The sequence below is a fragment of the Euprymna scolopes genome, chromosome 2 (assembly GCF_053919585.1).
Source record: "Euprymna scolopes isolate OS-2025 chromosome 2, ASM5391958v1, whole genome shotgun sequence".
NCBI classification, from domain to species: domain Eukaryota; kingdom Metazoa; phylum Mollusca; class Cephalopoda; order Sepiida; family Sepiolidae; genus Euprymna; species Euprymna scolopes.
Genome location: NC_136483.1, coordinates 60,713,429 through 60,739,662, shown reverse-complemented (window position 1 = coordinate 60,739,662; position 26,234 = coordinate 60,713,429).

The following is a 26,234-nucleotide window of genomic DNA, read 5'->3' as shown; positions in this document are numbered from 1 at the left end:
TTGAGAATGGTGTTATGTAGAAAAATAAATTCTGGAGCACTAACTTTTTTTTTTACACAGTGATCACCACTTATCAAGGCCCGGAAGCCACTCAGGGATAAGGGTTATTGCAAGTACATTGCGTTAGTGTGGAGATTTGATGAAGTGTTTACTTAAGGGGGCGGTTCATTAGGAATTTGTTAACGTTGGACTTGAAGACATCCAAGTTGTAGTCCGGTGGGAAGCAGGCAGACGGAACAGAGTTCTTCAAATGACTCAGCAAAAACAAGTACGATTTCAGCTGAAAACGACCCATCGATGGTTAACCCGATAAAACCCAACAGCAACAACTACACATTATATATGGATCTCTTCTGCTTCATCGATTTTTATCAATTTGCTCTGCCTGCAAACTGTCTGCTGAATTGGAATTTATTAAATCTATATTCTCATTAATTACGAATAACCGGAAGATGTTTTATCAACGAGTTTTAAAAAGAGAATAAATGCATTCATTAAGGCATTCATTAGATTATTTTGTTATTCGTAAACTATCCCAGATCGGCAATTCCAGCCTCTGATTTTCTTATCAAATTACCTAACCAGTAACATGGTGTTTTCCTGTTGCGAATTTACAATTAGGTTTTCGATGCAGAAGTGCATCTCTGTAAATAGCTAAATTTGCTCTGGTCAGTCGATTTCATTTAACCTTGACCTTAAATCGACCTTTCACCTTAGAACAGTTAAGCTGATTCTGATATATTTTTTGTAATTTCGTACGAAAAAATTTACAAAAAGCGGTCTTATATTGTTTTAGTTTATGGAAAAGGTTTGTTTCAGTAATTAAAAAAAATACTTATGTGTGTGTGACAAATAGTTTTGAAGAGGCTCGAAAGGTTTTGCTATATAATTATACGTACAGTTTTATTTACTAGTTTTAACGATCCGAGGAAACTTAAAGACGAAGTTAGTAACAGATTAGAATAGACGTCTATCCTTTTCGTTAAAAATACGCGCAAGTATATATCCACCTTCATAATTAAACTGAAGTTGTCATTTAAATTTAAAATAATCTAACGTTTTATTCGAATATTATCGTTTTTAATTGAATCACTTTAATTAATACCACTATTATCACTAATAATATTTGAAGAAAACTATTGCACGTATGTAGCAAGAAGTTGCAAAATAAAATTGCAAATAAATCATGGAGAGCATTTGTATATTACAAACTGTTTATAAAAAATTACGTATGCAAATTAGGCGTAGATGTGTTAGGTGTTTTTCCATCAATATGTATAAAACATTTCAGAGTAATTTTGTATAATTAACTAAAAACAGTTCAGATAAGGGATAAAGTCTTTCCAACTAAGATATATCATTAGCCCCATTGTGTTTAATAGGAAGAATAGGTTTCGCTATATATATATATATATAATATATATATATATATATATATAAAGTGAAAGTGTCTGTGTGTGTGTCTGTCTGTCTGTCCGTGTACATTTCCCTACACAATAACTCTGTCAATTTTCAGTCTACAGATTCGAGATTTGATATACAGTGTATGGAGATTTGGGAAAATCTTTGTAATCCCTTTTAGGCCAGAAATTTGGCTTTTAAGGGGTCAAAGTTAAACGATTTGACCTTTGAGAACTCTAACAAACTCCTCCACCAATTTTGGGTATAAACACGTGAAATTTTAGATATAGGTTCCTTGGACATGGATCTAACTTAATGACGTGATTTGATTCCAAAACAATAAATTTAGGGATCAAAGTTAAACAAATTGACCACTGCGGTCGCTACCAAATTACTCAGATATTTTCTGGTCTAAACATTTGAAATTTTACATAAAAGGTATTCAGAGATAGGGCAAGCTTTTTAATCGATTTGGGTCGAAAATTTGAGCGACCAATATATAAATATATGTATGTATGTTTGCATGTCTGCCTAAAACTTTCAACAGAAGCGACGGATTATCACAAGATCAGTATCGTTTTGAAGCCCGATCCTTCAAACGAAAAATACCGAAGAATTGGCTAAAAACATTTTTTCACCTTCAACTGGGCACTTTTCTAAAGGGAGGGTCGCTTTTTTCGCCGATATGTTCGAAAGTCATCCCATCTTTTCGATTGTCTAGTCTTAATTTAAAGCTACGCCACTTCCGGTTTGGCGGTGATCGTTACAGAAAAGACGTCACATTTTCCCCCGTTCTTTTCCTCCTTCGCGGTACGGGTTCGAACCTGCCTTCCTGCTACTATTTTACTTTTTTTTTTTTTGCTCAACACACACCTCAAAACACCCGGGCAACGCCGGGCACCTATGCTAGTATATATAATATATATGTGTGTGTGTATGTATATATATATATATATATATATGTGAGAGATAGACGGATTTTTTTACTTGAGAATCACCATTTTTTTAAGGCCAAAATACCACCCGAGGATAATGGTTAATGAATGTTAGGTGGTAGTGTAGTAATCGTTAATTGTGTAAATTGGGTTGCTTATTTATCGCAACGACTCAACAAGAACTTATTTACATTGGATTTGAAAGCCACCTTATATATATATATATATATATATATATATATATATATATATATATATATATATATATATGTTTTAACTAGTTGCAGAAACCCCCAGATTAAAGAAATATGAGAAGAAAATGTAGACATTTCTCTTTTCGATCAATACAATATATTAAATTAAATTTTCATTAAATAATTGCGTGTCAAATTTCTTATTTGAGAATACACGTTAGATAATACGAAGTAATGATGACGAAAAAACATGTCGTTTCAATATGTTAGACATTTGCTACACAATTCAGACTGATGTACAGGTGTGAAATTTGCGGGAGTCGTCTAAAATTTTATTTCATATTTATTTCCTGTTTACAAACAGTTACGATAATTGCGTTTGTAAATGCATAAAATATAGTTTTATTACTAAAGTGTATCCCTTCAAGTCGATAATGAAAATAATATATGTAAGTAAAAGAAAACTGACAAATACAAACTGTTGTAGCATTATACTGAGTTATTTCTCTACCCTAGATAACACTGAAAAAAAAATGAAATTAATTGAACTTCAATTCTGAAGAGTAGGTGTAGTCATTAAAATAATTTATAAAAGATTTTCTTTTTTAAGTAGAACAGAAATTTTATTTACGTTATTTTGGTTTTTATTTTGACAGAAACATCACCCATAGAATGTGAGGACTAAAGAACAAATAAAGAAAAGTGAGAGTTACAAGATTGTCGAAATAAATTTAAGGCTCACTGTTTTTGCTACGTGCACGAAATCCACCTTTTAGAAACCAACTGTACAGTGGAGTTCGGATCACATCTATCTATCTATCTATCTATCTATCTACTTAGGCAATTTGTTTGTGTGTGAGTTCGTTCCGTATGGACTTCAAAACGGTTGGGCGAGCTTTTGGAAATTTCACATAAACTTACTTTATATATCTGGGAGTGTTTAGAAATAAGTTTCGTATCGAAATTCCTCCGATGAGTATAGAAAATCAATAACCGATAAAATACAAATAAAGATGGAACACTCCGACTTTGATCAACACATTACAAGAGCATTTGACAAGTTTTATAACCGCGCAAGCAGAAGCGCCTGACTTATAAAATCAACAGCAGCTTCTTTGATAAAACAGAGGACGTTTAGAGTACAACAGAACCATGGCACTGAACTTTTGCATTTTAAACTGTAATTTAAGCCATTATAAAAAAACTACGTTTATGAATAAATAGTAGGTTGTTTAGCGTTCAATGTTGACTACAATGCATTGTAGAGTAAGTCGCTACGGGGAGGCATATGGAAATTTCTCTCAGTGCACCGAAGTGGGTTCCCGACTAGAGTAGGTAATAAACTGATTTGATTGAAAAAAATAATGGGCAATTTCATAGATTTAGATGACGATTAAAAATAATGGATGTGTTGAACACTCGTTGATCTTCATTCAATCCCTGGCAACGTCAACCGCTCTCATATATATATATATATATATATATATATATAATGAGGATTCCATTTGTCGCCTCGCTTTAACACTTGCTTATAATTACCACTTTTCATCGCCGCCGCATTCAGATATCTTCAGTTTCTATTTTCACCCACCCTTCGTCCCACTCCGAAAATTCTTCCTCGAAAATCCAATTGATCACGTGACCACATCGTCATCAAAACCGCACGTCGTTCGCTTTCGCTCCGCTCGGTGGCCGCCGCTTCCCTGTCGGCGCACAGGGTGGTTAATCGAACCTGGACGTAGTCACTTTGATGTCGAACCCTCTCTCATGGCTATTTTGTAATTAGAAACTGGACTCCACCAGTCGGACGTAATGGCATTTCGGCCAATATGCAGAAAAAGAGAACCCACCGTCCGACTTCCTTTGTGCTGCTTGCATCGCCCTTGTCAGTGAGTCGGTTTTGCAAGCACACGTCACTTGGCAAAAACGGGGAATTGCGGACAAAAACACACACAACCATCTCGATCCCTGCCAAGTGCAGGGTTAGGGATAAAACAGAACAAAATATCAGGATATATTTACGTGTTGTATATGTCTAATAGAACATTAGGTTGCGTTGTTTGATTTACGGCACATCAAACTCTTTTTCATCTAATGCCGAAATCCTTTCGGATAAATGTTGTATAGGCGGATGTATAATAGTCTATGTATATAAAAGTCTATTAAACGGATGTGTCTTTAACGTTTTGACGTGTCAATATACGTATATGTATGAGTTTTAATATTTTGTCATCGTCTAGTTTCTTGAAAATGCGTATAATGTCTATTGGTTATCTCTAGTGTTCATGTGTGTATGTATTTTATAATGGTGTATAACAACTATGGACGATAATTCTTACAGAGAGTCTTTATGAAATGGACGGATAACATTGTTAAGAGACACCAGTAAAATGCACATACTTTTACTTTATAAGGCTCCGTTCGTGCTTCATACAATTAAACATACTTTTCTTTCTAAAAAAACAAAAAACAAAAAGAAAAAAAAAACACATCAAGACGTGAATTGTATTTGGATATAATCATTTATATTTCATCGAAGTTGGGCACACTTCGGGCAAATCTACATTTTGCTATTTTGCCCCTTTGACTTTTCTAGGAATCAAGTCCAAATCCTGGAACACAAGACCCCAGCCTGCTCGCTAATTCGTTGAATATCGAAGTAATGTTTCTACGTGTATTACTAAACTATCTTTTCTCAACTCTCTGATTAAGGGACAAATCATAAATCTACGTAACACAAAAAAGAACAATCACTTCATCTTTGTCATGTAACTCTTTATGTTAGTTATAAAACTAAAATTCCTTTTCACCGACTTAACATTCCTGGGAACTATCTATATATTAATACGATAGTGTCTTTGTTATTTTCTGTGTCACGCTTACATCCGAGTCGTTTATTGGTATGTACTTTCATTTTTGTCATAAATGATTTTACCAAGTATTCATCATAAGTTTTGGGTTCGGCTTCGATTATGACTGAAAGAACTTAAGTTTATATATATATATATATATATATATATATATATATATATATATATATATATATAATATATATGCATATATATATATAGTTAATAAGTTTTTATTTCAGTTTCGATTCAAGCTACTGCACTCACGTCATATGGATATATTTTTTTCATTTTTGAAATCGCAACTTTATAATATATAAAAATCAATATATAATAATATAATGATATATATGAAATCTGCAAGAATTAAAATATCATATTTAAGTGTGCTTTAAAACTGGGCTTTGATAAATACTTTTGTGGTTTTAACAAAATAACTACAATAAGATCAGATCATCTCCATTTACCTTAAACATCTACAGAATGCCAACATCTATTACATATGAATAAGTCCCCTGTGGAATTTCCACAGGTCCTGATAGTTTTGACATAAATATTTTATCTTTAAATACATAATGCGCTTAAATAGCATTCGTTTTATTATTTAAACATAAGTTTTTGTTATGGAAATATTTCTACAAACTAAACACTGACAATCACCCATGATCATTACCCGGCGTTTTTATGTAACATTTTTATGTGTATGTTTTTTTTTTTGTTATTAGAATTGATATTGTGTCTTGTATTATTTCGCCTAGCGTTTATTGATTCCCAACGTTTCGTCCGGTATAACATTCAATTTTTTTCAGGTGCACACTATGTATCTTGGTTATCTTTTTGTAATGAATATGAGTATATCCGGTTTTCTCCTTTAAAGAATATGAATGACTTGTTAAGCCATAAATAATAAGAGAGCTGCTTGAGGAGACGTCGAAAAGTACGCCGAAAGCCTCAGGCTTAAGGATATACCAGCGTCACATACAACTAACCTCTACAGAATTTTTAAACTGAATTATTTATTAAATCTACGCCAGAAGATTATTATCATCTATAATAACTGTTGGAAATCTATTTTTTCGGATAACAATCAGTGATAGTCTTCTTAATGTTGTAATTTCAATCCTTACTACATGCGATTATAATTCGGTATAAGTAAGAATAGCAGAAATTAATATTTTTATCCGGTTGTGGTTGACGAAATGAAAATAATCTATCCAAGTAGACATTCAGTCGAAATGTTCTCTAGATTGTGTAGTTTTGACAGTTGCACTGAAAAATAAGTCCAATGCTATATTGGTAACAATATTTTGCATATAACAAGCATACGGATAGTTGTCCGAAGCATTCAAAAAGTTACCAATTCTTTAATGAATTAATATTTTCGAAAACTATATTAAATAATTTATTTTGAAATATTCTTGATGAATAGTCTGCAAGTGTGAGCTTTATAGGTTCTACAGTTCTGTGGAAGAGTGGGTGTTTAGGAGTAAATATAGGTGAGAGTAAACTTCATTTCCGAAGCTACGAAAAATTACCCTAAATGCTGGATCCAGTTTACGAAGATTGCAGAAATGTCCTAACTACTACATCCAATTTCCGAAGTATCTAAGAAAATGGTCCTAACTAATGGATCCAGTTTCCGAAGCTTCTGAACAATGGTCCTAACTAATGGATCCAGTTTCCGAAGCTTCTGAACAATGGTCCTAACTAATGGATCCAGTTTCCGAAGCTTCTGAACAATGGTCCTAACTAATGGATCCAGTTTCCGAAGCTTCTGAACAATGGTCCTAACTAATGGATCCAGTTTCCGAAGCTTCTGAACAATGGTCCTAACTACTGGGTCTAATTTCTGAAGCTTCCGACATTGAGCGTAACTAACGGATCTATTTTTTTGAATCTCACGAAAAAATGTGCGTAACCACTAGATACAATTTCCGAAGTTTCCAGTTACATACTAAGTTCCGATTCTGTTTAAAGAGTGGATGAGCTTCTAACTATACAGTCTATTCCAGGACAGAGTGCACCTGGGGATAGTACAAATCAACAGACAACACTACATTAAATACAGCCTCCTCAACGCATGTATATCATACACATAGGTGTAGAAATAGATATTGAGTAATTAATATTGACCGGAATGAAGATAGGCGGAACAAAAGGACAATTTTTTTTTAGTTAATGACAGTAGAAATATATTTCAAACGTGATGGCGAAACAAATGAGTTGGCTAAGGCTATCCCATGCAGATTTTTTGTCTTGAAAAGTAAAACTTATTTTGATACTTATTTATACTTTACTATAATGAATCTAGTGAGATTAGTAATTTAATTACATTGTATCACTTAGTGTACATATACTTTTTATAACGAACTAGAAGAATATTCGTTCCGGAGAAAGAGTTTTCCACCACTTTTATATACCTTACGAAGACGAAAATCAAAATATAATCCTACTATATTTTATGTCTCTAATTCTTATTTTAATTTCAATCAACATCCATTACACAATTTTTAACATATAAATATCTTTAATTAATACGTAAGCTAATGGCTCTTCAGAAGAAATTGAATTCAAGAAATCTTGCGTTATTAGTTTCTAATTACTATGGATCAAAATTAATCTCAATCTGGAATATTTAAAATTTCAAATGATACGCTGTGCCTATATTTTGGTCGATACAAGCCATTTAAAATGATACAAAGAAATAGATTTAGGAAAGATCTATTAATGTATAATACTTGTTAAAATCTCAAATAGTTTAGACCATTTACATAAAGCAAACTAAAGTAAATATAACACACATTGGCCAGAATTACGCTTAGATGCTGTGGTCCAAAATCCAAAAAAATCTATTAATGCGTTAAGGGTGGAGATTTCTGTTCACATTACATTTAAACTTTTGCAGGTTAGAAGAGTCAGAGAAGCAGAAAACAAGGAGGTAATTCCAAAGTCTAGCAGCCCAAGATGAAAAATGATTGGAGCAGAATGCGTTTCGGCACTTAGAAACCGTAATAGTAAACAGATAGACACACAACTAAACACATACTCCCCATGTACACAAATATAAATATACGTATGAATGCACTTATGGATATACTAGCTGGCCGCCCGGTGTTGCCCGGTCGTACAATACGCTTAAACATAATTTAATTTGTGCTGATTGCGTATGCATTATTATAGAATCAATCCATTTTACGATTATTACATATTATGAGGAATAATTTTCACGGTGAACTAAATCGCAAAAAAAAAAAAAAAAAACAAACAAATATGAATAAATAAATAAATAATAATAATATCATTCATCAAATGTCCTCTGTGTTGTTTACAATATGACGTCACTAACAACTTCAATCCTGAGCCGAAACTGCTTGAATCTAGTGAAAAGGAGAAGCCAAGAACGATTCTAAAAAGAAGCCGAGAAAAACGGAGAAAACATAAAGCAGTTTGTATTCCCAAATAGGCACTCATTTAAAATTCCACCAGGTCTAACGACGCTCAACGTCTATGATCTAACGGAAACCTGTTTTCAACCTGATTATGTTGTATATAGAGTTTAAAGGAAACATTCAGTTGAAACGATCCTCAATTTATCCATGCAATGAATCTTTTACTAGAACAAAAATATATTGTCACTGATGACTGATTTTTTTTGTTGCCCTCATTCGCACTCTCTCTCTCTCTCTCTCTCTCTCTCTCTCTCTCTCTCTCTCTCTCTATATATATATATATATATATATATATATATATTAGAGCGGGAGACACACAGACGGAAAGAGAGCTTATATGTATATATATGTTTGTTTATATATACATATATTTGTATATATATATAGAGAGAGAGCGAGAGAGAGAGCAAGAGAAAGACAGATAGCTTATTTATATATATATATATATTTATATATATATTTATTAATATATACTTATATATATTTATATATATATATATTTATATATATTTATTAATATATACTTATATATATTTATATATATATTTATATATATATATATAAATATATATATATTTATATATATAAATATATATATATATATATTTATATATATAAATATATATATATATAAATATATATATATTTATATGTAAATATATATCTATATTTATATATATATATATTTATATATAAATATATATATATATTTATATATATATATATAAATATATATTTATATATATATAAATATATATATAAATATATATTTATATATATATATATTTATGTATATATATATATATATATATATATATATATATATATATATATATATATAGAGAGAGAGAGAGAGAGAGAGAGAGAGAGAGTTATCACATGAAGTGTACACGGGGCCCGTTTTCTTGGTATATATATATATATTTACATTAGAAAATTAGAACTGTAACTTGAACTTTACAAAAAAAAATATTATTCGACTGAATACTCAAAAAAAAAAATTACAAAGTTCTTATTCGTCGGAGTTTCAAAGAATGCTTTTCTTGTTATTCTTCTCATCAAAGTACATAAAGAAATCAGCTAATTATATTGTAGTAATGCTAGAATTCGCTAGTTAAGGCATTAAGTTAGACCGCAATTTATTGTAGCTATAAATTGGCAAATTTAAAATTAATTGAAAAAATGTTGGATATTGAGTGATAACAAATAATATAAAATAAGGGTATGAGTTTAATGGAAAGACTATTAAAATCGTTTAAAATACTTAAAAGCCTTTAAGCGTGCCACCCGCTTCGTATTGAGTTTGACAAATAGACGTTCTTTTTTAAATACGGATTAACAAGCCGTCAATAATTTGGTAGAGACAGCTAAAGTGGCAGATTTTTTTTTATTAGTATGTCTCTAAATTCGGTTTGGGGGTGCTAGGTGCTGGGGAAGATAGGTGACATGTTTGTCGACGAGAGATGCTGGTTCGAGTCGTGGAAATATACGTGTTATTTTTGGAGACCCATTTTCCTATGGGGCATTTAAAGACGTACACAGCATTTTTAGTTTTGAGCATAGTGTCATCGGATGTAGAGTTATTGTTTATTCATAATTGGCTTGTTTTTAATTTTTTGTAATAAATAATAAATCTAATTTTAGAGTTTTTTCGTGGTTGAAATAGTTTGTGTACCAGATTTTTCTTTTATTTTGTCTATTTTATAATTTGCATGCATATGGTTACAATAAAATTTGTAAAAAAAAATAATAATATTATTACTACTACTATTACTATTGTTATTATCATTACTATTAGTGTTTTTATTAATGGCGGTTAAAGCGTGTTTAATGCTGGTCAACGGTGTAATTTAAGAAGTTATTAATTAGGGTTTGTTTTATGTTAGAAAGTGCCTTATAGAATATTCCATGAGTGGGAGAACTACGTTTGACTGTGGAGATGAGTTTTTTCGCTACGGTCATTTTATATTTAGCGTGCCATTCGCTTTTATAATTGAGGAGACATGATTCTTTACCGGCATTTTTTTTGTATGGGTAAGTAACAAATTTATCGGTGTCAACTTTAATTCTTATATTGAGGAAGGGAATATTGTTATTTATATGTATTCCATGTGTGAAACTTAATACGAAATTATTTTTATATGCGGTATTTACTTTTGTTAGTTCGTCTAAGTGTTTCGTTAATAGCAGTATATAGTCAACGTACCTAACGTAAATGTATATATATATATATATATATATATATAGTTTAATGATTAAAGTTAAATTCTCTAAACTAAAATATATACACATTTAAGTTAAGCATCTATTATTTGAAACAAGGAATATATAGAGAAAAATAATGTTTATTTCCTTAATCCATGGATTTTCAATAATGGCTCATATCATCAGAGGAAATGAAATGCAGTTAACAAAATGTTCAGCTATGAATAAGCAAGTATTTTGCTTTTCAGCACATATATTGAAAATGTTATTTAAATGGTGAATAATGGTTATAGGAAAAGGAATTTCATACAATCTGGGCAGTCCATTATCAGAATGAGTTCAATACTGCCAGGTCGCAGGAATAATGATCCAGGGGAAAAATCAGTAATACGATATACCGATAATGTTTGCTTATCCGTTATTTCGAAGGGCATACGAAATGGTTGTCCTCTTCGGCGATATAAAGATCCGTTGGTAGAAGAAATCCAGAGTCCTTGCGGGTGCACAGATACTGCATCATATATTGAATCAATGTTCAATTCCCTTGCATATATTTCCGTCGATAATGAAATACGTACATGGATGTGTAAATTTCCAAACCCTTATACATTGAGTTATATATACATATTTTGCGTGCTAGAATCCTGGTGCTAGAATATATATATATAGTCTTTGAAGTTTTTAACCTTTAAAATTATACAAAAACATATTTTTTATCATTCGTTAGAAAACCATCTAGTCTGTAAGTCATTTAATCACCTGCAATCACTGCATCAACTGGCTCTCTAATTTACTATAATACCAATAATTTATTTTTCAAGGGATCATCAGTTGTTTACCATAAAACACTGTTTCGGGGATTTAAAAACATATATATATCTTGGTATATTTTCTATCAGTTCCATGTTTTCTCAGAAACTACTTGGCTGATCTGGCTGAAATTTTCTATGGGCCATGGTTATAAAAAAGTGCAGCTAACTAAATATTATGGTATCTGTTTGATGCAGAGTTAGGGATTAGTATTTAAGTACAAAAAGGAAGACATCTTGAATCATATATAGCCATCGATTTGGCATAAAGTACTTTTTATAAGTCAACGGGTTATAAATTTTTCCCGTGTTTAACGGGCAAGATATCTATACATGTAATATGTATATGTATGTATGCATGGTCAAGTGTGTTTAATAATTGTCCGAAAGGAGATATTGTTGACAAGCTAAAATATTTTCGATTGACATCGATCATTCATAACAATAATTTTGTGGGAAAAAAATATGAAGAAAAAATCTCTCCTTGATCTTCAATAAAACATGTCCAAATGAAAACTTATTGCCAAATTATACAATATGGGTTGGGTGTGAGTGTTTTTTTTTAAAGAGGGAATAAGCTTACCATTGCCGATCTTTGTCTTCTGGTCTGGCGCCATTTGTCATATCTTGCGTATATATATATATATATATATATATATATATATATATATAATGATAGGCACAAAACTTGTATACAACGCCTAAAACCGTCAAGTTCACCTCACTTTCTCATACACACACCAAATAAATAAATAAATAAATCCGTAAAAAAGCCACGATTGCAAGGGGCCCCTTCTTTTCATCCTTGCAAAAAAGAAAGCTGCAAAAATGAATATTAAAAAAATAATATATATATATATATATATATATATATATATATATATATATATATATATATAACATAAATGAAATAACAAAAATAATAAAAAATAAAAGAATAAAAAAACTCTTAAACAAATAAATCGGGCCATAAATCAGGTGAAGAGCCAAAACCGCTTACGAGTCAGAGCGAGGAAAAAAAATCCGCAGGGGAAAGGGAAGAAAAAAAAAACGCGAGATAAATCTGAATCCGAATTAGTTTGTCCGCAAGATGCCACTAGGTGGCTCATCAATAAAAATAAAAAAAAATAAAAAAAAAAAAACATGAATAAGAGAGAGCGAGAAAGGGCAAAAGTCTTTGGACTGTCAAGTTTCGAGCTAAAATAAAAACTAGTTTATTTTCCATAAATAATGTCTGTATATCAATACCTCTGTCATTGCACAATCTTTATGGTTTATTCATTGTTTTATGCCATATCCACCATTTGCTGGTCATTTAATGCTGAATCCCGTCGTTTTGCTAATATTATGGTTGCTATTTTTATATTAAATAATTATTTAATCCTTATGTAAATTTCTGTGTAATTAACAAACAAACAAAAAATAAAATCTTTATTCCCTAAATAAATTTCTGTAATAAATTCCATGTAGGACTTTTCAACTAAAAGCTGATCTTTCTCTTTTATATATAACCAAAGTTTGTTTGCGTTAACTATGACTTAAAACCATCAACTACGTCTTCATAAGTATTAAATTTTTTCCAAAATTTAAAAGCCACAATTGGGATTTACCTTCGCTTCTATTTGGGTTCAATACGACAAATTATCGGTTGTGTTTAGAAAGCATAAACGTAAGGAAACTAAAATCAATTTTTTGTTTTCAGAAAAAAATGAATTAAACAAAGAATATATTTAAAATAGATTTAAGCATTTAAATATTTTCATTTGCATTTTATAGAGTTGGTATTTGTTAAAGCCATTTGCCGTTCAATAGCAATGCCATGGAACAGAGCGGGAGCATATTTTTTTTAAACAACGCCGCCGGGCAGACAGTTTTTTATTACATGAAATAATTGAAAATATATTTGTAAATTTTATTTCAACGTAAAATTTGTAAACAGAATATTATTTGAAATTAATTTTCCCTATGGACCATTTCGACTAATGGTATTTCTTCGTACGGTCAACGTCGATTAAAGACAGCTACTGTATATCTATGTATGTATGTATCTATCTATCTATCTATCTATCTATCTATCTATCTATCTATCTATCTATCTATCAATATATAAAAGAAACTGTGTACGTGTGTGTTTGTGTGTGAGAGAGCGTTTCATATGGACTCGAAAACAGCTGGCCGATTCTTTTTTTAATTTCACAGGAAGGTACTTGATGTGTCTGTCTTTGAATTTGCAGGTTTTGTGTTAGAATGCACCTGATAAGTATCGAAAATTGAAAAAATCTGATTAAAGTAGCAAGTCCGATTTTGATCAGAGATTAGACTTTTACACGCCCTAACATCGCAAGTGCATTTGGGAAGTTTTATCACTTCATAAACAGAAAGGCCTATCATATAAAAATGATCCTTAATTTGTTTTTTTTATAAAACGTGTCGCGTTTGCGTTTATTTTTAGAGTATAATCGTACCATGGTAATTGACGTTTACATTTAAAATATTAAGTGCGTTAAGTTAATTTTATAAAATCAACAGTAAATTCTCTACAGTGCAATGTAGACTAAATGTATTGTGGACTAAGTCACTGCGTATGGGGGTCCTAAAGTAGGGCAGTCTATGAATCGTTTAGATTGAAAAAATAGACAATTTCACCGATTTCGATGACAATAACAGTACGTAACGGTGGAAAAATTAGTGAGTTTTCATTCAATCCTGTTACTATTCTGAATATATATATATATATATATATACATACATATATATATATATATATATATATATAACTACTTAATTTACTCACATAAAATTAATATACGAAAGTATAGATTTATGCGTAAACTTTAAGTATTTACTTCAAAAGTGTTCAATACGTAGGTAGAACTAGTTAGTAAGTTATAAAATGTATATGGCGATTAAGCTACATAAAAAAATATTCCGCGTTTCATCCACTCTAGGATTCTACAGGCTTATGCACGAATTCTGTGGTTGTTTGTCGTTTTTATATGCGCATCTATATAAAAACAACCACAGAATTCGCGCATAAGCCTGAAGAATCCGAAAGTGGATGAAACGCGGAATATTCAGTGTAGCTTAATCGCCATATACATTTTATAACTTATATATATATATATATATATATATATATATATATATATATATATATATACAATGTTCAGAATGTGAGAGATTATATAATTATTTCCATAGCCAAACAAAGTCGCAGCGTACAAGAGCTATGACAGCCTCATTTGGGCTCATCGTTTAAATATATCCGAACTCGGGTTCGAAACCCAAGCTTCTTGCATGCGGGGCAAGCACTCTGCCAATTAAGCAACCCCTCCCCACACAAGAAATTCTATTAACAATCAAGCAAACCGCGCCGAACTCCGACTGTGGAATGGGCCTAATTCGTTTTGACAAGGGACGCGGTCACCCATCCATCAAATAACCCCAAGCCGATGTCTCACAAATGGGAATTTTATAAATATATATATATATATATATATATATATATATATATATATATATATATATATATATTCAATTTGCTTACTTCAAAACGACAGGTTGTAATTTAATCATTAAAATCTCGTCCCTTCTATCACACGTTTTCTTCATCCTCCCAAATTTACTGCTTATCACCAATTTGTAAAAAGGGATTATTTCATTATGACACATAAAATTTATTGAAACAAATGGAGATTTTGTATCTGTCTGAAACCGAAACTATAATATCAAACTCGATTAATTATATCATTGTACTGTCGTTCAATGCTTAAATCAGTTTACTATTTTACGAAGATCATATTCTTTAACACAAAAAGTTGAAGAGCTACAGAGAAGGGAGCGTTACCATTTAAACGAGCGATCTTTTGTGCTCCATAATTTATTTTCTACATTGTCACAATTTCGGCCAGGAAGCCAATCTCGCCAATATCTGCAACAGAGAGATGAAACGTTCAGATCATGTTCTTAAATGAACAATGCAATGGAGAGAACGTCCATGTGCGCGCCTTTTTCAAAGGTAATCGTGAATGAATTATCACGATCACTTTGCTAAAATATGAAACTGTCATGGTGCGTGTGGTAATAATTTAGAGGTCGTTGGGTACACTTTATGATCTGTAATCTTTAAAACTGCAGTGAATTATTAAGCTACTCCAGTTTTAGTTTTTTTACAAAATGATCACCGCTTATTAAGACTCGACGGCCATTCGAGGATTCGAGGATAAGAATTAAAGAGAACCAGAAACAAAGGAAGTGACGGGGAAGAAAATTACTTAAGATTCATTAAATTATCCTAGAAGACGGCTCCATAAGTGTTTGTCAACATGAAGACGATCACGCTGTAATTGTTTGCAAAATAGACCCGTGGTATCTTGTTTAACAGAGGATCAGTTATAGGGAAGAAACTTTGTTCATATAAGTTTTTTTGTTTTTATTTTTATTTATTTATTTATTTTTTTTTTGTTTTGGTAAAAAGAAGAAAAGTTTTACGCTGTAGTTAAGGAAATACATCTTGCTGGGAATGTTTTTACGGGGTCGAGTTTACGTCTTTTCAAAACGAGATTCGAAACTCGATCATTAGATTAATTTCAACTGTGATCAGCATCCAGAAATCTTCCATTTACGCAACAACCCTCGCTTGCGACATTATACATCATAGCGCTTATTGTTTTCGGTCCTCCGGCAAAAGGACAGCGGACCTGTAAATTCACACCTGTCCGCACTTTTCTCAATAAGTATGCTTTGGAATTTTTTGAAATTTTACACAAACATAAAACATGATATGAGTAAAATGTAACAGAACATATATTCCGGGAAAACTCCGGTCCCCCCTTAGGGGTTCATTTTGAGTTAAAATGGCTAAAATTGACACTTTTGTCCTTATTAAAAAAAAAAAAATTGATGTTATAAAAATTTCTGAAAAGTTGCTACTAACTGATTTCGATATAATTTCGTTTGTCTATACTTCGCGATAACTCTTGGGTGTGACCCAGGAGCTCTTTTAGTGCTATGAAGAACACTACGTTTTTGGGACTATTTTACCATATTTGTCCAAAATTTTCTGTGTATGTCTATTTGGCAGTTTTTCTTGGTGCTGAACTCAAATTTAAACATTTTAAGGAATTGGAGACTTTTTAAGGCTAAATCGGGCGGGGGGCAAATGATGGACTTAGTCATGTCATTTTTGCATGGTTCAGAACTCAAATTTACATATGGTAAGGCTTAAACTGCACTGTTTGTTCATTGCCATCAGGACTTGACGTCCCCTGTGGACTTTTGGGGCGAAATGGGGGGGCAATGCTGAACTTAGTCATTTCTCATGCCTCGTTTACTGTGCTCTCACGGGGAACTATGCATGCTTCACTTGTTTTCCTTATATTCTGAATGACGGGTTAACTAAAAACTCTATTCTATGTATTAAGGTTATGCCATACGTTTGTCTTTGCATAACGTTTTTACGTCTATTATTAATATCTTAAAAAAACGAAGCCGTGGTCAATATGCTATATATGATAATAAGAAAATGTTTTAGTCAGTTGTCCGGTTGTTATGCAAAAAAACAAAAACAAAAACATGCAGTATCTATTATTTATGACTTTGTTTGATGTTGAGGGTTTGTCTATGCGTATGTGAACGAGTATTTATATTTGTGTTTTTTTATTGATGGACTTGTGTGTGTTTGCTCTTTCTGAACGTTTTTTTACGAGAAGCATAAATCTCCAAAAAACAGAAATGTTTGAGAACAAAAATCATCATCGTTTATGACAAAAAAAAAAAAAAATGGCAAACTACGGGGAGGAAGCGGTTATGAATCGACTGAAATATCATATGTGGAACAGGCGTTTATAAATTGATATATTGGTAGTGATGGGAATGAATAGATATCTATTACGAATGGAGATTTTGTATCTGTCTGAAACCGAAACTATACTATTAAACTCGATTAATTATACTATTGTACTATCGTTCAATGCTTAAATCAGTTTACTATTTTACGAAGATCATATTCTTTAACACAAAAAGTTGAAGAGCTACAAAGAAGGGAGCGTTACCATTTAAACGAGCGATCTTTTGTGCTCCATAATTTATTTTCTACATTGTCACAATTTCGGTCAGGAAGCCAATCTCGCCAATATCTGCAACAGAGAGATGAAACTTTCAGATCATGAATGCATAAATTCAGTCATCATAACAATGCAATTTACAATCTCCTCTGATTCATTCTGACACAATAAAAAATGGAGGCATTACTTATAGAACGTATTTTAAACTAATATATTACGTTTGAATGCTCAATTTCGGAAATTATGTTCTGATCGCATAATACGATCCTCCAAGGCATTACCTTATTTATTGTTCTGTGACCTGACATCATCAGTCCATGTTTGAGAGGATAGTGCAGTGCTTGTCTTATTGTCCTGATACCACCTCACAGGTATTAACTGTTTTTATTTGCTGGGTTTGTATTGTAGTATTTGTTCTGTATCATAATAGTCTCATTCCAAAAATTTTCTTTCCTCCTCATTTAGTAAATAAGGTGATATGTGTTTGTATATCAAGATACCTCCCGCTCTCATGTACCAGTTTTTGCGAGAGTGTAGTAAATGTTCTGTCGTCAGTATGCCACCCTTCCACCAGATGGCTAAACTTATCAACGTTTGGATTAAATCAGTTTTGGAACGGGGAAGGAATAAGGAAAAGGGAGGAACTAAAAATCTTACACACACACACAGATATATATATATATAATATATATATATATATATATATATATATATATATATATATATATAGTAATTTATAAAATATACATGGCGATTAAGCTACACTGAATATTCCGCGTTTCATCCACTCTCGGACTCTTCAGGCTTATGCGCGAGTTCTGTTGTTGTTTATCGTTTTATATGCTCCTCTTCTATTGAAATTTTAGTTAGCCCATCAGCTTTCTAGTATCCACCGCACCCCTTCCTATCAGCCAATGGATATGCATTTATAGGACAAAGGATCTGTTTTAAAACTAGGTTAGTGTTTTTTATATTGTTAGTTTATATATATATATATATATATATACATACATATATGTACACATATATACATATATATACATACATATATGTGTGATCGTTTATGTATATTCATGTTTATTTAATTTATTTATTTGTTTATTTTCTATTGTTTTTGATAGTTTTAAAACTATTTTGTATCGCTATCCTAGAGTAAATTTTATCTTGTGAACACAGTTATTTGCTATTTCTCTTCTACAGTTTAATAGATGTTGGGGTTCTTTAAAGTACAGGATAGCACATTTTTCATGAAGGCATAATCTACATGGGTCGCTTGTCTTATTATTTTCCATTCGACTACCGGCGAATGTACGCGTTCCCAGTATTTATTCGCTAGTGTTGTCTTTATACGGTGTTTTTTTATTGTTGAATGTACTTTTGTGGTCATAGTATCGGGGTTTGAAATCTAAGGAAGTCATACCTACGTAATATTTCTTATTATTCGGGGTTTCTTTCGCAAATATTGTTGCCTGATAAACTACGCTTTTGTTTAGACATTTATTTTGAACTGGGCAAAGTGTGCGGTATCTACAGTTGCATTTATCTTGTTCGTTATTAGTATTTTTATTTATAGTATGGTTGTTCTTGTCGGGGTTGGTTTATTATTATTATTATAATTATTATTATTATTATTATTATTATTTCTGCTAGTGCTAGTTTTATTTTTGTCATAGTTTCTACTTTTTTATTGTTTATTTTGTTGTTGTTTGCATTGTTTTTGTTTAATATTTTGTTATTATGTGCTTTAATTATCATCTCTAAATTTTCGCAACAACTGTGACATAACTTTAAGGTATTTTTATTGAAGATTTTGCGTAAGGGGTTGGTTGCGGGAAAGTGTTTTTCAATAAGATCTAGAAATTTCTTGCCAAGTTTTGTTTTTAACATTTGATTGTATGGGGCCGTATACAAAATTATAGTTCTTTTTCTTCTATTTTTAATTTTATTATAGTTGTTGGTGTTTTGTTGTTTATATTTGATATCGATATTTTTGTATCCACTATTTTTTAGGGCTGTTTCGTAGATATTGGTTGACCTGTTAAATGCATTTTCATCGCTTGAGTTATTACTGAGTCTACTTACGATCGAGTTCGGAATCTGTTTTATGATTGATGGTGGGTGATTGGACTTAGGGTTTACGTATATTGGAGTAGCGTTATCTTTTAAGTAGGGTTCATATGTGTTTTTATCTAAATTTAACGTGACGTCTAGGAAGTTTCTTATTTTTATGTTAGCTGATACGTCTGCTTTTAGACCTAATTGTTTCATTTCCTTGTGTATGATTTTCTTAAAGGTATCTCCCTTGACTTTGTTCGAGTTTTTTTTTATTATAGCTAGTCCGTCATCTCTATATAGGCCGATATCCGTAGTATCAAATATGCTTGTGAGGGTATATAGAATGAATAATCCCACAAGATCTGATGCCTCTGCAGAATCCCTGGCACCCATCGCCAAATCAAACGAATTTTTCATTTTAGTTTTTATCCATTCGTTATTGTTATTTATTAGAACTGATTTTCTATATTTTTTTTAACTAGCTCCACCTATGTACCTAGGTATGGTATAATAAATTATGGAGTTTATTAGAACTGATGTTTCTGCATATTTTAACTAGCTCTACCTACGCATTGATCACTATTGAAGTAAATACTTAAAGTTTACGCATAAATCTATACTTTCGTATATTAATTGTATGTGAGTAAATTAAATAGTTATAAGATAACTATATATATATATATATATATATATATATATATATATATATATATAATATATTTATATTAAAAAGCTGAACGTCTGTGTGTGTGTCTGGTCACGAATAGGCTCCTATACGGTTGACTATTATAGAAACCTGATCACATATAATGGTAGAAGATATATATATTTTGATCTGGCAGAACGGTGGTTCATTAAAATTGTGTGGTCTGCGTTCGCACCTGGCCATCAAAGTATGGAAATAAAAAAAATTAAAAATGAAAAAAAAAAACGTTTACAAGGGGTTTTGATATAGGTGTACATAAGAATCCTTTGATAAGTATGTTTCAACTTAAATAGGGATGGTATAATAAAATTGTGGGGTCTTCGTTCGCGCCTGGCCTCTATAGAATGAAAATAGGCACACACTTAAATAAAGACTTTTCATATCTATCTGCGTAAGTATACTTTGATAATTATGTTTCAGTTTGAAGAAATATGGTATAATAAAATTATTGGGTGTTCGTTCCCGCCTGACTTCCATAGAATGGAAATATGTCACAAAGTTTAACAAGGTGTTTTCAATATAGATCCACAGAATATTGTGATAAGTGGCAAACTCTGCGGCTGCTTTTCCAATTTTGAACACTCTTCCGCTGTCTTCTCTTGAAAAAGGACTAATAAGTCTGAAATATATTGAGATTAATAACACCATTGAATACAACAGAAAAAAATTACTGTTGTTTAGAGTTAAAATTTGTGTGAAAAAGAAAAAACAAACAAAAAAAAAGAAATTTATTTCTTTTGTTTTAATTTAATTTTACTCTATAAAAAAAATCTCGCATTGTTCTTGGCTTTTGATTTTACCTTATAATTTTCTTCAACAATGCTTCATGCAAACTACAATCTACTTATATATTTATATATTTATTTATATATATATATTTATATATGTATATTTATATATGTATATTTATATATATATATTTATATATGTATATTTATATATATATATATATTTATATATATTTATATATGCATATTTATATATATATATTTATATATATATTTATATATATATATTTATATATATATTTATATATATATTTATATATATATATTTATATATATATTTATATATGTATATTTATATATATATTTATATATGTATATTTATATATATATATTTATATATATATATATTTATATATATATTTTTATATATATATATTTATATATATAATATATATATATTTATATATAATATATATATATATTTATATTATAATATTTATATATATATATATTTATATATATATATTTATATATATATATTTATATATATAATATATATATTTATATATATAATATATAATATATATATATTTATATATAATATATATATATATATTTATATTATAATATTTATATATATATTTATATATGTATATTTATATATATATTTATATATATTTATACATATATATATTTATATATATATATATTTATATATATAATATATATATTTTTATATATATAATATATATATATATTTATATATATAATATATATATTATATATATTTATATATAGATAATATATATATATATATTTATATATAGATAATATATATATATATTTATATATAGATAATATATATATATATATATATTTATATATATATTTATATATAGATAATATATATATATATATTTATATATAGATAATATATATATATATATTAATATATAGATAATATATATATATATATTTATATATAGATAATATATGGATATTTATATATAGATAATATATATTTATATATAGATAATATATATATTAATACATAGATAATATATATATTTATATATAGATAATATATATATATTTATATATATTCATATAGATAATATATATATATTTATATATATTCATATATATGATATATATATATATGATATATATATGATATATATAATATATGTATGATATATATAATATATATATAATATATATATAATATATATATTATATATATAATATATATATTATATATATAATATATATAATATATATATAATATATATGATATATATATAATATGTATGATATATATATATAATATATATGATATATATATGATATATATTTAATATATATATGATATATGTATAATATATATATGATATATATAATATATATTATATATAATATATATAATATATATATAATATATATGATATATATAATATGTATGATATATATATAATATATATGATATATATATGATATATATTTAATATATATATGATATATGTATAATATATATAGTATATATATGATATATATATATATGATATATATAATATATATATGATATATATAATATATATAATATACATATATATATAATATATATATAATATATATATGATATATATATAATATATATAATATATGTGATATATATATGTAATATATATATATATGATATATATATATAGTATATATATGATATATATATAACATATATATAGTATATATATAATATATATACATATATAGTGTATATATAATATATATATAGTACATATATAATATATATATAATATATATATAATATATATAGTATATATATGATATATATATGATATATATAATATCTATATAATATATATAATATATATATATATAATTAAAGAAAGAAATGAATATAAATATAGATGAATTTATTGGTCGGTTCAATAATTGAAAGCATGTCGAGACAAGAAAAGAATGTTTAAGAAACTCTTTATATCATGGCAGAACTTCTTTAAGTTTTTTTCTTCGGTTTTCTATCGGAACTAATATATTAAGCAATGAAAAATAGGATTTACGGATAACACCACCGGCATCGCATTGTTTAATCTTCAATGTTCAAACTTCAAAGTTGCTTTCGGATTCATTACGATTCAATTTTCGTGTCGATACGTGGACTCCATGGTAAATATAATTCTCGATCTGTATTGCTTTATATTGTTTTTAGTAACATTACATCTCTGGAGTTTTCAAGTTATATGCAAACAGAAAAAATTATAGCTAGTCTATATAAATGTTATTTTGTATAACCATTTTTCTTTTGAGGATAAAAGTTATTCTTTGAAACTGTATGAGACAAGTAATTTTTAACCTCTTGTTTCGAATAAGAAATATTGTAAATTCTTGTTTGTAAAATTTTAATTTCCATCTTATGTATATATATATATATATATATATATATATATATATATATATATATATATATATATATATTCTAATATGCATATAAACATATAATTTGTATATTTTGGCAGCAGGTTATTATTCAGATACGTCTGATTGAGCACGGTGGAGTTATTCTTTTTTCCTATCTTAATTGATAATTTTTCATTTTACTATTAAAATGCACTACACACGTTCCCTTCACATATCCTAATGGGTCAATATACATTCAAATAGATGGGGTCTCAATGGTATCACCTCTAGACCCAACATTCGCAGAATACTATATGACCCTATATTCCTAGATTCAAAAAATAAACCTACTATCTACGCCCGATATGTCGGTGACATATTCATTGCAGCCGAATCAATAAAAGACATTGAAAAACTCAAGAAACATACTCCGTTCTCATATACAACTAAGAATCAAACATAAATAACAAAATACCATTTATCAGCGTATTAGTAAATTCAAGCGATCCCGATAAATACACAACTTCAACATGCAAAAAACTACCAACAATAATGAAATACTCCTAAATTACCATAGTTAATGCCCAGAAAAATATAAAACTGCCCTTATAAAAAGTTGGATTCACCGCGCATACAATATAGCATCAACTCGACGAATATTTTACAAAGATCTAACAAACATAAAACAAACCCTAATAAATGATAACTTTCCTAATAAAATCGTTGATAAATACATAACACTCCATTTAAACTCACTCCACAATAAAAACATAAACCCTAACCCTAACAAAAATGACACCATCAAAGTATACTATAAAAACCAATTACACACTAACTACAAAATAGATGAAAAATTAAAAACAAACCTAATTAAAAGGTACACCAAACCCACCGATCAAAACAAAAAGATCGAACTAATAATGAATTATACCAAATATAAAACTTCCAATTTAAGTATCATGAACAATAACAACATTAACACTACCCTAAACCAAACTAATGTAGTGTATGAATTTATTTGCCTCTTCGAAGAATGTCTCCGAACCCACTCTAAAACTTCATAGAACGAATACATAGGCCATACAACAACAACACTCTCCCGACGACTAACCTGTCATTTAGCCGACAGTAATGTCATAACATAACATCTAACATCCCACGATAAAAACCTACAGTCGCCCGACATTAGAAATATCTTAACTAACAAAACTAAAATCAGATACCTAAAATTACTAGAAGCCATACTTATGAAAAAACAAAACAAAAAAAAACAGCCATTTTTGGACCGGATCTCATTTGATACCGGGACAAATATACTAACAGTATTTAATAACTAACAACGTATGTATGTATGTATGTATGTATGTATGTATGTGATAAAACGAAACGATACTGTATGTGAATGACGACACGCACACAGAGACACACACACAAGTATATATATATATATATATATATATATACGTGTCTGTGTGTGTCGTCATTCACATACAGTACCGTTTCGTTTCATCACCCCCCCCCACACACACACACATATATATATATATATATATAGTTTGAGTTACTGTCTTTTTATTTGATTCTTCGAGAACTCGCGCGGGTACTTTTGCGATATATTACCACAGTTATGTATATTTACAAACTGCATTGCCCAATGTACTTGGCTAAGTATATTTCATTTTGATCAAAGAAGGAACGTCATTATGCGGAGATCTACCTTCCATGTAATTTCCTATTCAATACAGACTATTCTTGCTTTAAACATAAGAGATGATCTTTGCTGAAGGATTTTACTCCCTATTCCATAAATCATTACTACGCGAAAGACGACGAATGGGAAAACTATATTATTCTCCATTTTTTTTCTTTTTCTTCTTTCCCCAAATCTGATTAATTCGTCAACGCTAGTCACAGCCGGAATTTTCTTAACGGAACACAGTTTTTGTATTTATAGCTTTCTATTTTACCACTCGATTAAGTGATGGATTGGCCGATGCTCTAACAAAAAATATGATGGATTTTAACCTGATAGATACATATTTGATCCAGATCAGTTGATTTCGGTTGTTGAAATCCGTAAACGTCATTTCCGTCAACGAATCTTTTTTATTTCTTTATTTTTATATGGAGGAATAAACATGCTACTAAATTTTGCATTAAATACTATCATGACAACCCCTATTTTTCTTCACCAATTATCAGAAACATTTTCAACCACTGATTGGCAGCAACCTTCCCCAGCGTTCAAAGTCCTTTGTACAAAATTTACATGCAGTATAGTGGAATAAATACAAAGACGATACTGCCAAGTCTGCTGCAAATCAAATAAACTGCCTCTATCTGGCTAGATTACTTTTCACGCGGATTGTATCTTATATCTCTATAAAGCCACTATTACCAAATGCATGAAAATAATGATT